Source organism: Cimex lectularius, unplaced genomic scaffold (genome assembly GCF_000648675.2).
Source record: "Cimex lectularius strain Harlan isolate CLEC.00 unplaced genomic scaffold, Clec_2.1 scaffold150, whole genome shotgun sequence".
NCBI lineage: Eukaryota > Metazoa > Arthropoda > Insecta > Hemiptera > Cimicidae > Cimex > Cimex lectularius.
Window position 1 is genome coordinate 1,164,201 of NW_019392717.1, and position 15,164 is coordinate 1,179,364.

The window sequence follows — 15,164 nt, forward strand, 5'->3', positions numbered from 1 at the left end:
AAATTGCGAAAAGGTTTAGGTGAGAATATGATCGATTTAAAATTCTGTTTATTAATGTATTTTTTATTAGTGTAGGAGTTAGTGTTTTTTAATAGTGAAGGAGCGTGGGATTGGATGAAAATTTTGTTGCTCAATCGGTTGAGCTTTTTCCGAAGATTAATTTTCATTTATTGATTACAAGTTATTGAGAGTTGGTTGAATGGTCAGCAAATGAACATATACAGATAGCTCAAAATTTAAATCTGGTGAAAATAGGATGTTTCAAATGCACCGGACCAATTCAAATGTTATTATGGGTTTGGACTGGCCACGGTACATTAAATTATTATTTCTGTTTTTTCCCACCATCTTAACTCTAATAATAAATCACAGCCTTTTTCTAGATTTCCTAACCGAACGTAACTTTGGGGGTGGTCATGGTAGGGGAAAAGGGGTGGCGCGAGATATGGCGGTCTCCTTCCAGTTCTCCCCCGACCCCGCTGGAACGTCCGTCGGAGGCTCCTTGCCAAATCGTATCCTGTCATGCCTTGATTTTTCAAATCGCAAAATAAATTTCCGTTCTAACCCTGATGAGATCTGAAATACAGAAATGTCCTCGCCTATTTTTGCCACGCGCAACTGGAGGAAAATGTTTCTGGGCATAAAGTCGCTTAAACGCTTTCATGCTGACGAATTCATGAAGGTACTTTTTATTTTATTTAACTATTTGTTTGTTTTAATATTTAAGCCCAATTGGCAAACAAGAATATTCTCTTTTTACAGACAGGAAATCATTAAAGTCCATACATAATGTTCAGTGCAAACATCTTTTCTGGGTGATATAATCTTAAATCAACTCTTTAAAAAAGTAGAGTTTCTTTCTAGTCCAATTGACTTACAAACCTGATTTTATTTTCAATATATTTCAACAAACTTCTATTCCTTATAGCCTCTCGCTATTTCTTTTTATTTAATTAATTTTATAATTTAAATTGCACCGCGTAGTCAGATAGCATGAGTTGGTTTCTATTTTGAAATTCAAAGCTATATAATTTTAATTTTATCTTATTATTTATAATTAATTAAGGTTTTTAGTTGAGATAAAAAAGTCAGTGTCACGAGCGGGACTCGAACCCACGATCTTCGGCTAGATATTCAAATTAAAAAATGGCAAAAAGGAGGGAAAATTCAAAAGGTGAGGTTGAGATGGGAAGTTAGTGTCCGAGTGGATGGAGGTCACGATAGCTCAAGTGGTAGAGCAGCGGCGTATGTAGCCGAAGATCGTGGGTTCGAGTCCCACTCGTGACTCTGACTTTTTTATCTCAACTAAAAACCTTAATTAATTGAAAGATATTAATTGGTCAGGCGGACCACGAATACTAGTGAATTATTTATAATGTCCCATAGACAGAAAATAATCAAATTTTGGTAATATAATAAATAATTAAAAAATAATAAATTTAATTAAAAAAACTATTGAAGAAACACACTATAACACTAATAATATTGTCAATTAAAGATAATATAGTTTTTATATAATCTTAAGTTTAATTAAATAAAAAATATATTCAGATAAATTTACAATAAATGCAATTCTGTAACCGGGCTTCCACACGATACCTAAAGCCGGCCAGAGCTTCGTAAGTGCTACAAAGAGAATAAATTTGTGTGTCGTATGAGTTCATTGCAACCCTAAATTTATTAGGTTCCGCGTTTGCAGCTGCATCCCTTTGTTCATTAAAAATGTAAAAAATTATGTATTATTGTGATAAATTTAATTTTTGACCCAAAATTAAACGTTGAAATATTCGCAAGTAACTTGCCAAACTAGGAGACGCATCTCATAGTTTTGGCCGTTTGCCTGGAATTGACCCACTGTTCTCCCAAAACATATATTCTCAGTTGAAAAGAAAGATGTCTTATTTAAAATTATTCTTAACTAAACGAATGCATGATTTTTTGTGATGTTTTGTTCAGACTTCTCATATTAAAGACTTTGGTAAAGACGGTCTCGTGAATTGTTGGATAATTTTGTCTGCAGTTCGATAATAATCATCCCGGTCGTTTCTTTGACAACTGAAAATACCCTCGAATCGCAAATTAACCGACAGAGTTTTACTAAAAGTCGATTCAAGTCTTAAAGAAAAAGCTCTTTTTTAAAACTTGAACAATTTTACTCTAAAGTTTGTCGGAATCCTTGCCAAAATTTTGCTTAAGTATCGCATTGCAGATTCACTTTACATGAAATAAAGTTCGATGAAAAGACGGAGCGTTGTTCATCACTTGATATTGAAGTCTCCTAATATGGAAACACAGTATAGTCTGAAATATACCGCCTTTTCGCTTCTTTTCTTACGGGACGGGAGATCCGATAAAATTAAATATACAACATAATATAAGGAAGATAGAAAAACAAAAATTAAAACAGAAAATTTTGATTCAAAACATTGATCAAGTTTTATAAACAAGAACTCTGCTTTGTTTTTAAAAAAATTGGAAGATTGATCTGACTAACTGAGACTAATACATTATTTAATTTTTAATGCAGCCCATAATAAACAAAAATTTGTGTACTCTCTCAAGATTTGTCCAATTCATTTTGTAATTGTATTAATTAAACGACTAAATTTGAATTCATATCTTTCAATCACATGGCCCTAAATTAACGGAGATTCTTTGAATTATCATGCGTTGAATAGTCAAAAAAGGCCAATTTTGAAGAATTATAAATTGTAAAATAAATATATTTAAAAGACAAATATTATAGGGTTATTATGCTGAGAACAACACTATTTTACAATAAAACTGAACTGAAAATTAACAACAAAATTATTTGGCATAGTTAAAAAAAGTAGATACCAAGAAAGCTAAGAAGGTTTTGTTAAAATCTATACCCTGCACTAATTTAAATTAATAAATAAATTATTAGAATAATTCGAGTTTTTTTAAATTAATAATATTTAAAAATTAGTGAGAGAAGGATTGGACAAACAAGGCATTTGAAATTTGTAAATATATGTGTGGTGATTAGTGACCGTTAATCGATATTTATTTAGAAATCGTGAGATGCGGTCTGGTGTGATGTAGGTTTCAGAAAAAACATTTTCTTTATCGTGCCAACGTTTCGATCTTTATTGGGATCATCTTCAGCGCCTGGGATTTACAAACATTGTTTACATATAATCCCAGGCCCTGAAGATGATCTGAACAAAGATCGAAACGTTGGCACGATAAAAAAAATGTTTTTCTGAAACCTACATCGCACCAGACCACATCTCACGATTTCTAAATAAATATTTGTAAATATATTTTGTTTTGATGAAAAGCCATTTCTCTTTCTTTTTTTTTTAAATGTAAATAATTATATGCCAGAGTACGAAGTGTAAGCTGCTTTTTTAAATTCTATTTCTTTATTATTTTGTCCACTCTCTTTTCCACCGCCCCACATGAAAACAATGGGGTGTGAGGGTGACAATAATAAATAAAGTTGGTTTGTTGGTAAGAGGTTCTCGATATCTACTCCGTTTTGATCAGTTTTTTAGACGCGTTGATTATGATCATAGGAAGGTAGTTTGGGGATGGTTAGGGAAGAATGGTTGGCATTGGTTAGTTTACAGATAGACATAGTTTTGTCATGTTATTATTGTAGTATCAAGTAAGATAGGAAATTTTGTTCATTAGTGTGCATACCGCAACGGAAAGTTGCTTAATCCTCACCGATGCCATGCTCAATGAGAAGGTGAGAGATGTATGCAGAGAAAGAGACGTATATCGTGACTTGAGCTCCATTTCGCGCTGGGCTAACAGCTGGTCAAAACAAAACATTTAAACTGTTTTCTTTATTTCCCAGTAAAGAATTACATGCGATATTTTAGGGTTCCTGAAATATTTTTGACTTAAAAAATGAAGAAAAAAGTAAAATTATAGTATGATGATGATGGAAACTAGGGGTTTTGCTCCCTAGGCCTTCTGGCTTATTCCTTCCTAGTTCAGTGCATCGACTCAATCATACTTCTCAGAAGTAGGTCATTGACTGTTACAATTTCATTATCTGATTTTTTCTGTATCCTAGGTTATGTCTCCAATGAGCCATTTAAATATGCCCGTTATGTAGATGTTTTCTCAGGTGCCAGTGACCAGTAAATAATCCTACCACCTCTCTGAGTCTGGCTCTCTCCAATTGCAGCAGTGAGTTTGCCAACCTTGGTAAGGGTTGTTTGAGTATAAGTTTACTGTGTCTAGCGCTATTCTGTGAATAAATCTTTAATTTATTTTTGATATCCCAAGTAAAGATTCAGGACTTATGTAGGTGTTGCAAATCACTTTTTCTGGCCAGTGTGTCTGCTTTTTCTTTACTCAAAATAACTTTGTGTTCAGGGACCCAAGATATGATCAGTATATTGTGTTTGACCAGATTGAGGAGATTTTGGATGGCTTCACTGAATAGTTTTGATGTAATTTTTTAAACCCTAATGCTTTAATAGCTGCTTGGCTATCGATCTTATGAGGATGTTTGGCTAATGAAACCTCTTCAAAGATTTTCTAGAGCACTTAATGACTTCGGTTGCTCATATTTTGGGCTTGTATAAAAATACCCGATCCGGATCCTTTCTTTGTTTTAGAGCCATCTGTGTACCACATCATTGTATCTGATGCTTTTCTGAGTTCTTCCTCTTCTTTATAGTCCGTTGAGACCTTATAGTCGTAAAGAATGTTACGGCATCATATAGAACGAGTGTCTGATTTTATTATGGTTGTCATTAGTTCCCATCCAATTTGATTGTTTCTGGAGCCAAAATTTTACTAGCTTTCCTTGAATAAATGTAGAGGTAGGTTTAGGTGTTTTTTTAGTGCACTTGTAGAGGCTGTTCTCATTGCTTCTGTGGTATGTAGGTTTGCTAATCTTAGTATGCTGCCTCGTGTTTGGGTAGCTAGTTTTTGTTGAGCTTTGGTGCACATCATTAGTGACGCATTCTTTATTTTAGGACATATTACTACCATATTTAGGCCAGTGGGCCATTTTTTTCAGTCTACAAGATTATTCTTGTGATTAGAGATATTTTACATTTTGTTATGATATGGTGCAGGTGAGAGAGTTCCAGGTTAATTTTTTATGAAAGGTTATTTCTATGCAACCTCATTTTCTTGGTGCACCATTTCATTATTGAAGAATAGTCGTTGTATTTCTATGTTTCTTTTTTTGGGAAAGCAATCAGAGTAGTTTTTGAGGGGGTTGATTTAATTCCTGTCTTGTATACCATTGTTCCACATGTTTAGTGCTCTTTGGATGACCTCTTTTAATGAGTCGACTTTTCCTTTGACTAGTATGACAATCAACTACATAATCTTAGATATAGATTCCGCTTTAGTTTAGTTCGCATGTGAGGTCATCCGCTACTTCGATCTGCAGCAGGCTGTGTCTTTCTGTTTATGTTTATGTTCACGAAGGTTCCTAATGCTATTTCTAGGTTGTTCAGTAAATCCACTATTTCTTATTTGGTGTAGTCCTGATGTAGATTTATTAGCCGGGGTGAGTATTACACTGCGCACATTAAGAGCTATTGTATCCCCCGTTCTGTGCCGACAGCACACCGGTGAGTCCTAATTCATCAAAGAATTTGATTAATAGGACCGGTTTCAGTAGTTGAATTTTTTCTCCGGTCATGTTGTACATCCCAAAACACTTCCTCCTGCGGGCAAACGTCACAGTTAGTTAATAGGTGTGTTGGTGTCTCCTCTGCTTCTTTGCAGAATCTGCATGTGCCGTCTTGTATTATACCAATCTTCTTTTAATGTCCTTTTAGTTTGCAGCGTACTGTTAAGAATCCTATTAGGTTTCGCAGTTTTTCCTGCTTCACTTGATACATTCTATTATTTCTTTCTTTCCGAAATTTGTAAGGAGGTTCTTGGATCATTTGTGTCCAATGAGTATATTCTATTGCTCCTTCATTTTCCTTTTAGATTAAGCTGATTCACCTACTTCCGAATCTGGTTAGCTCTTACACAGCAGAAGGTATAGCCATACTGAAAGCGCTGGAATACGCCGCGAGGATACCAAATTATAACGGACAGTCTCAGCACGATATGCCAGCTACGCACTTTCAATTTTCATAATAAGTATGAATACATTTTAATCGAAATTGTCAGGTTAACCTTCAAATTAAAGAATCAAGGCAAAAACATTGTAATATGCTGGATAAAAGAGCATGCAGGTATAGAACATAATGAGAGAGTCGACCAGTTAGCCAAGGAGGCAACAATTAAAGGTTCTCCCACGCCTGTGCAGCTAACCGTCGGAGACGTGACAAACAATATCAAAAGAGACGTGTGCAGAAAGTGGCAAATTTGATACGGGCACAGCAGGGAATTTCTACCGGTCATTATGCCCAACATTACAAAAGAAGCCGTGGTTTCAAGAAATAGAGAGAGGTAAAGCTTTCTTCTCAACAATTACACGACTCCGAACTAGCCATGGCATCTGCGGTTCATATTTATACAGGATTAACTGTAGAACATCGCCAAACTGCGCAACGTGCGATGTAGAAGAGAGCGCTTGACCATAATTACTACAATGCACCGAATATGAGGAACAGCGAGAACAATTTCAGAAAGAATTGGACGCTCTGGGGCAAGTGAAAAGGCCACTGAACTTAAGCTCGCTGCTGACAGATGGTGACACGGAGGTCTATGACGCCTTGTTCAAATACTTCAAGAATTGTAATATTAATGTTTAAGTTGTTGTTGTTTATTCTATTATTTATGTATTTACAAGCCTATTTATTTATTTATTCATCTAGTTATTCCTTTACATAGATAGTTACTTTGATTGTTAGTCACTGGTACCTGAATCTGGCTGAATATCCCTGACAAAGCAAAAACAAAAAATTCTGGTATGTCTACTGATATTTATGAAGGGTTTTTTCTTTTAAATAGCTGCCCCTTAATTGTTTTTCGACTAGTCTATCGGGTGTTTTGAGTAGAACGGATGTTAAACTCATCGGTATCATTTTCATCTCTGTAGTTTTTCGTGCAGTTTTGATTTCCTTGTGAAATCGAGATTTAAAGTTCCATCTCCAGGGGCGACGGCTAGTTAGAATATCTTTAAAGTAATACATGTTTTATCTTATAGAAATGGTTGAAATAAAATAATTAAATAATAGTACATTTGTCGATAGAATAAAGCTAAAGATTTTTTTCCGTCCATCAAATACTTTTTAATCCTTACATAAGATGTCTCGTTTTGCTTAGAAATTGTGATATTACACTGCCCTTAACCGTGAGGGGTCACTCACCGCAATCAGCAATGATGCAATCTTGCCACTTAGGGTGATTTTGTAGTCAGGCACCCTCCTGAACATCGGAATAACGGTGTGGCCATCTCAGAATCAAAAAAGGCCAGAAGGCAGTAGAAACAATTTGGTAGGTTTTTAATTCTTAGTTCTCGTGTGGAGGAGATTCTTCAAAAATTCAAACCTAATCTCAATTCCATGGGACACGCTATCCTTATTCTGGGTAAGTTTTGTCAATCGATTTAAATAAGAAAATTAAAAAAAAAGACGTTATACACAAGTTTTAATTAAAACATTAATCGTTTATGATATAATTATATGATGAATAATTCTCAAATTTTATTTTCTTATTATTCACCCTTTTAGGGTCTTCTAAATATAATACTTCAATTAATATATAAATTAATGTAAATTAACGCAAAAAATGAATTTAAATCTTTAAATATTTAATTATCTAATTTCAAACTTATTAATGAATTTAAAGAAAGAAAAAATATTTTTAAAAAAAGTATAGTTATTAGTATATTCACTTTAAAAAAGGGATAATGCATAGTACTTAAAAAAAAATTATGCTACCCTCAATAAGTGAAGCTTAGTATAAACTTAGAATTGTTTAAGGTTATGTGACTGGTGTCTTCACTGTTATTGGAAGATGGCCAAAAGGACTTCTTGAAACGTAAGACACATTGGATTCCGTCATGAAGAGAGCAAACGTTAGGAAAAAGAATTGTTTAAAATCATTATTTTCCCAGGCCAAATAAAAACTGTACAGGGCGTCCTTTTTTTGATGGCCGACTTTCTCTTGAACATATTAAGTAATCGACAAATCAAAAATATCAAATTAATATTTTTTTAAGTCAAATTAGGTTAACTAGGCTTTGAAATTTTACTGAAAACGATGGTGCAATCAGATTTTATATCGGTCGAAGGATAACAAAGTTATGACACCGAATGTGAAAAGAACAATAAACTCTATTAAATATTTCTAAATGCAAATGTATTTCCGTTTTTTTTAAATAGTCAAGCATTATTTTTTATATTTTTGGACATTTTGGAAATTGTAGAAATTTTGATCGTTACTGACCTCATCTCAAATCGTTATTTCTAGATCTTCAAAAGTAGCCTCGTACGTATCAAACGCGTCCATTCTTGGAATTCCTTATATTTCAAATTGGTCGAGTTCGAGCATGATCAGAGGTTGGATTTATGTGGTCTCGTTTCATTGGAAGTTCGATCCGGGTCTGGTTTTTGTGCAAACTACAGAATGGTTTGTACCATTGCCCACAGGCACTTGAAAGCATTAACTTCTATGTTCCTTTGAGTGCTCGGAGAAATCATCAACCATTTTATGCGACCTTCTTTCTGATGAGTAGGCCGTGAAGTTTAATCATTAAAATGAACCGAAAAAATAATGTAAATTTATCTGTGTATCATAAAATTACATATTCTAACCAGAACTTGCAAAACTAATAAAATATTGAAATAAAAAAACGAAAAGAAATAAAGACATATAAAAAAAATCCCTGCCAAGTAAGCTTATTTTTTAAAGATAAATTTGGATTCGTTCGAAGCACCCTTCAACGCGCTTAAACACGGATTTTTATGGTATAAAAAAATTAATATTTTTAAGATGAATTAGCTAATTAAGTTATTTTCACTCATGGCCTGTGTTCTATTTAAAAATTCATAATTCCTCTGTACTTTTTCTAAATTGAACGTTGAGAAACGGAATATTTTTGTTTCAGTCGATGCCAATAAAATTTATATTTTATTTCACTACACATGATACACATAAAATACTTGTCAAACGTTTTATTATCCATCTCCGGTTCTAATTTATTTACTAAGTCAAAGTTTCTTCCATTATGTGTTGTTTATGAAATTATAAACCCGTGAAAGATTCTTGTAGATCAGCTGAATCGTTTCAAAGTTATTTATTTTTGTAATTTTCGAAAAAATGGATGTATTTAGAAAGCGATTATTATTTTAATTGTCCCAAAAATTTGTATTCAGCGGATTATTTGCAGGCAAAAAAACGTCTATCGACTTTATTTTTCCCTAGGAAAATATTTTGCAATGGTTAAAAACGCTCAGGCACGTTTAAAATGATATTAGAGACGTAAAAAGTAGAGGGGTGGCTTGTTTCATATTTTTTATTTTATTTAGAGCAAAAATCTGCGCATTAAGTTACATAAATCACATAGTAATAAATCTAATGGACAAGCTTTCCAGTGATAGCACTCTAAAATCACTTTCATTCTCTGAGGGTAGGTCACGGGGCCATTGTCTCCTAAGAAGTCGAAGAAGATTATTGGAAAGTGAACGAAAGGAAAGTTGTACCTGAGGATTTGAATCGTATAGGAGGTTAGTGGGAATTTTGTTTTCTGGGTAGAGCAATTTCCTTATAAAGGGAACGTGATGGACATTTATTTAACTTTTTTTTGGAAATATATCAATAGATCTAAGGATTCGTGATTACATGATTCGTAATGGTGCTGAGATTGGAAAGTTTGGTCGAACCCCGTAGCTTTATGTCCAATATTGAGTTATATAACATTATTTTGCTGTGATGCCATGTCTTGTCTAGGATACAGCTTAAGGAAGCGGATGAAGAGATTTTCTGTAGAAAAGGGATAATAGACTGGTGGTACGATGAAGGTTATGTTTTGGGATTTTCTGGAGTTTTATTGGCATAGACTGCTATACAGATGGTTCACTTATCAAAGATAAAGGGAGCGGGGCAGGAATCTACATACCAAAATTAGGAATCAGCATCTCCTCCCCTCTTTGCAATAACACCTCCGTTTTTCAGGCGGAAGTCTGGGCCATTAATGTGTGTTGTAGAACACTTATGGAAAATAAAATAAAAGGAAAAATTATTAAAAATTTTTTTGACAGTCAGGTTAGTCTTAGTTCATTCCAAAAAGATTTTTTAACCTCTAGGCTGGTGGAGTAAACTGTAGATCTTAGCAATAGAATCTCTTCTAGGTTTGAGAACAAGGTAACCTGATTTGGATACCAGCACATAAAGGGCACCATGGCAATCAAGAGGCGGATAGCCTGGCCAAAGAAGGCGCTAACACTGCGTTTGTCGGGCCACAACCGGTATTACCTCACTCTATGAGCACAGTGAAAAAGAGCGTTAAAAACTGGGGTATGAAACAATTCCTTAAGGAGTGGAATCTATCCCCCAGACACTGGCAAGCGAAAGAGTTTGTTAAGGTGAGCAAACCAGCAGAATCGAAATGGCTATTCTCTAACACAAGGAAGGGAATTAGGAGGCTGATAGGTATTCTGACGGGCCACTGCCCACTGAGAAGACACCTCTCGGTAATGGGTTTTCTACCAGATCCTTTTTACCGTTTTTGAGAAATAAAAGAAGAAACGGTAAGGCACTATCTCGCAGAGTGTAATATGTATGCTAGGTCTAGATTTGAAATCTTTGAAGGAGCGGAGATCACCAAATCACTCCCTGAGATAAAATGGTCCAAAATCTTGGGGTTTGTGAAAAAGTCCAAGAGGTTTATGCAGGATACGTGAGCCTACCAAGTCCCGGACCTTTTAGGGATAGGGTACGAGTCTACCCAGGCATTTAACCCCTCGGGTCTTGGTCGCCCACCCTGTGTAATATATATATATATATACCNTATATATTGTCTATTTTGTGAAATTTTGTGAATCACAGTTTAAGGGATTATAGTGTATGTAGAGGTTGGCGAGCTATAACGGAGTCAGTTTGGGTTTGGTTAGAGTGGCATCGGTAAAAGTTTGGTTATTAGTTTCGCAATGGGAAGGGATATCAGCAGTACATTGTGCCGTAACTGACTCAGGTCGCTACCAAGACCAACGTTCTACAAAGGAGAATGACACGACCCAGACTCTAAAGCACCTGTCAACCAGGCAGGACGATTAAGGTTGATGAAGGGCGTAGAGACTAGGATGTATTTAGAAAACTACATTATATTTCAACCCTAGGCAGGTGCCCTAAGGCTCGCTTGCTTCTTGAAAGTCCACAAACCAAATATAAAAATTTGGTAACTAGAATAGGTAAACTAGGTAATTAGAAAAAATTCTGTATGACGTAAAAACCAAGATTTTTGACTAGACTCCAAGAGAAATGTACCCGTCCGACAGTTTTAATACCGTGGGCAATGGTTCCAGAGGTTTTATAAATTTTCAAACGGCAAACAGGAGTTGGGAAAAAAACGCTCTTGGCTGATCCACCCCAAAAATATAATTTTGGTTGGCTTTATAATTTCGTATTTAAGAAATTGTTGACTTGGTCACATCCCTCCTTGAGAGGAATAAATGCTACTCGGAGGTCTTCATCGAGTCAAACTTGCTTTCGATCGAGTATAACACCTGGATTTTTTTGAATGTCTAGACTGAACCAATAAATCTCTAGTCTAGAGATGACCGTTTACGTAGTTTTCTAAATAACCCTATTCAAAAAATGTATAATTGACCATAGAAGGCTAAAGGGGGATGGCGCGCTATCAGGGGTATGACTGGGCAAGGCCGACCTAGAACATAGCTTTGTCCATTCTCAGTTGATTATAAATTGATATTTGCTTGTAGATTTACAGAGAATCAAGTATATAGATGATTGACTTAATAAGTGACTCTTATGGAAATGAAACCCTTTGTAGTATCATAAATAACATCAATAAAAAAATATATCTTCTACAAGAAAAGGCTGTATGAAGGACACTGTCTGGGAAATAACTAGGCAAGGCAATGACTACATTTTCAAAAAATAAATACATAAGCCATTGGCTTTATCTCGAGCTGAAAGTTATGAATCTGCGTTATGAATCTTGCGGAAAATGAAAAGGGTGATGAAAAATTATAAGGATCGTGACGTTACAATTGAAGAAAAGATTAATTGTAAACAAAATTTTAATTATTTGCAGTGTTAAATAAAGGTTTGACGTTTACGTGTTCATAGATCTTTTTATGTACCGAAAGTATGTAAGCCGGAATGTTTCGTAGGTATTGTTGGTTTAGCATTTGAACAGCCGTTTCTGTAAGGGAGGATTTACGAACTTGGAATCACAGATTAAAATGAAACTTTCTTTTGTTGATACTAGGGCGAAAAATATTAAACACGTGTCCGAGTATTCATAAGCAATACCAATTTTTTGAAGAATAACAAAAAATGAGCTTTTCCCGAATGTTTCGCCTTTAAATGTCTCTGATTAAAAAAATGTGAAAAAAATTCCATTCCATGTTTAGAACTTGGATAATATCTATAATACCACAACCTCGGTTTCCAAAAATAAATATTCTAAAAATAAGTCAAAATCTAACACATAATGATGTAAAGGTGATCGGGGATGTAGTATAATGAATATTCTTGTGTTAAAACTAGGACAAGCTTTCGGTGTTTTATTTCACCTTCTTCAGGACTACAAAGGATATATAAATATATATGTTTTAATTACTCATCTGTGTACGTGAAAATCAAACATCAATTTATTTTTACAACTTACAAATTCTCAGCCAGTATATAAAATTGTTTTCTTTTATCAACATGTATAAAGCTTTTTTCTCTCTTTTTATAATTTCTTTTTTTTTTATATTAAAAACAATTTTTTTTATATTAAAAACAATTTTTTTAATAAATAAATAAAATGGCACTTTTTACAATTTACAAACTAGTATCTCAGACAAAATCAGATATATCTGTCCACGTTTGAGACTTGTGCTTTAAAATCATTATTTTAATTTTGTAATAAATAAATAATTAAAATTATACCTTCTGAATTTTAAATGTACTAAAACTACTACAATTTAATAATACTAATTATAAATTAAACAAATAAACCATATTTTGCATAAATTATTTTATTTTTTATTTATTTGGTCATTAAAACCCTACTACAAATTGAACTTAAACCATTGATGTCTGATTGTAAGTTGCATGCATTTTCATCCATAAAATTGTATTTAATCTCTTTCATGAATCTACGGTTAAGGAAAAGTTCATATGTCATGATTTTTACCTAATCAAAATTGAATTTAGGTGTTTATTCATGGCAATGTTTTGACAAAACAGTACACGGTCTATTTTTGTCTTTACAATCATAATTATTCTTATTCTTTCTCCCAAGTCCTGTTTAATGTGGCTGTAGTATGTGGTGGGACAATCAGTTATATAGTACACCAAATGGGAAGGTTTTGAAAGAGGTTTGATACATTTTAACTTGGTAAAGAAATTTTTCTCTATCCTACTGCTAAATCTATTCACTATTTCTAAATTTTTTCATTTTTCTCTAATAACGTTTTTAGTTTATTACATATTAGATTTACATACGTTAGTGGCCTAAAATTCTTAGTATTTTGTGTACATCAAGGTGATATATTTCAAGTTGTTGATTAATGATAATGGATACCCTTTTTCCTCAGCAAATTAAGTTTCCCTTTGCTTTCCTCATGAAACTTAGTGTTACTTAATCTGATTACTTTATCAATCAGATTACACACTTTTTTCATTTGGAAAGAATCATCAAAAGCTTGGCGTAGTTTCAACATAAGAACATTCATTTGACCACTACCCGATCCTACCATATTGTCTAATACGAAATGAAACGTTTGGAAAGTTTTTGTTGATTTCATCCTTACTTCTCAACGTTCACATTTTATACATGAAAAATTAACTGAAATATAAGTAATCAAAGCTTTGCAGTTTTATCCATAATCGTCGCCACAACGTTCTATATTTTCTGGTTGATGATACGTTTTAAACGATTGTTATTTACAAAACTACAAAGACTTTCAACTCCATAAGAGAGAGTTATTGACTCTATGGTCTACACTTTATTTTTTTAAATTCGGTAAAAAGACTGGGTAAAAAGCTAAAAGCTAGAATGATTCAGAAACGCGACTCTGAAAGAAGTAAAAGTTCATTTATAAACAAAAACTATGAACGATTGGCAAGGCAGATAGAAAAATTGATTAAAAGGATGATTAAAAAAATGAATATTTTCCAAACAAAAAATAGACAGTTTACTAGGCTTCGTCCAGATTAGTGGATAACCCAAATTTTCAAGTGATAGATGTATCGACCACCTTTTTACTTAATACACTTTAATAATGCCGGACTGGTCTCGAAGAACAAATTCAATTGTTACCTACTAGGTTTTCGGCTTATTTGAAGGTCATCATCAGCACAAAATAAACTTTAAACCAAAAAATATATTTTTTTACATTGTATAAATTCACTTTTTTCACATCCTACATGTATTTGTTAAATGTAAACGATGTTTGCAAATCCCAGCCCCTAAAGATGATCTCATTAAAGATCGAAACGTTGTCACGATAAAGAAAAAGTTTTTTCTGAACCCTACATCACACCAGACCGCATCTCACGATTTCCGAATAATCACTTTACATACCGTAAAGAGTAAACATTGAAAAATCCTTTATGCTTGTTTTAGATTAAGGATTAAGTTTGTTTACCCCTAATTGATATTCCCATCTTAAAACAAAGCTTAAACAAATATTTATTGATAAAACAATGAGACAAATTAAGGGCAGAATTTTCTTTATTGAGAAAAAAAATCAATTGGGTCGTATTTTTCCTGTCAGTTTACATTTACTCCTTATAACATACTACAAAACTATCAATATTATATCTAATGAAAGTACCCTGTTTTCTCCAAGAATCAGAACAATGGACCCAAATTCGCTCAAGGAAATTTCTAATATCGGGTCGCATTCCTACGCGCTCTCTATACGGAGCCAAATAATCGCACCCCTCAATCATCTGGGATACATGGAGTAACCTTTCTGTGCGTTCCCCACACATTCGCGGGCTTTGAATATTTGTTATTTAAAAACTTTCAATGATAGATAACAGACGTAATGACAGTGATTCACAATCTTTGAAAATCA

General features: G+C 33.7%; 1 protein-coding gene and 1 non-coding gene across 2 annotated transcripts in view; both read left to right on the forward strand.

The window, feature by feature from the left end:
• The window catches only part of LOC106665909 (transient receptor potential cation channel subfamily A member 1), a 93,314-nt gene that overhangs the window by 45,014 nt on the left and 33,136 nt on the right, over window positions 1-15,164 (forward strand).
• Window positions 1,215-1,287, forward strand: Trnah-aug. The gene has a single exon. It is a non-coding gene; the product is annotated as a tRNA-His (tRNA).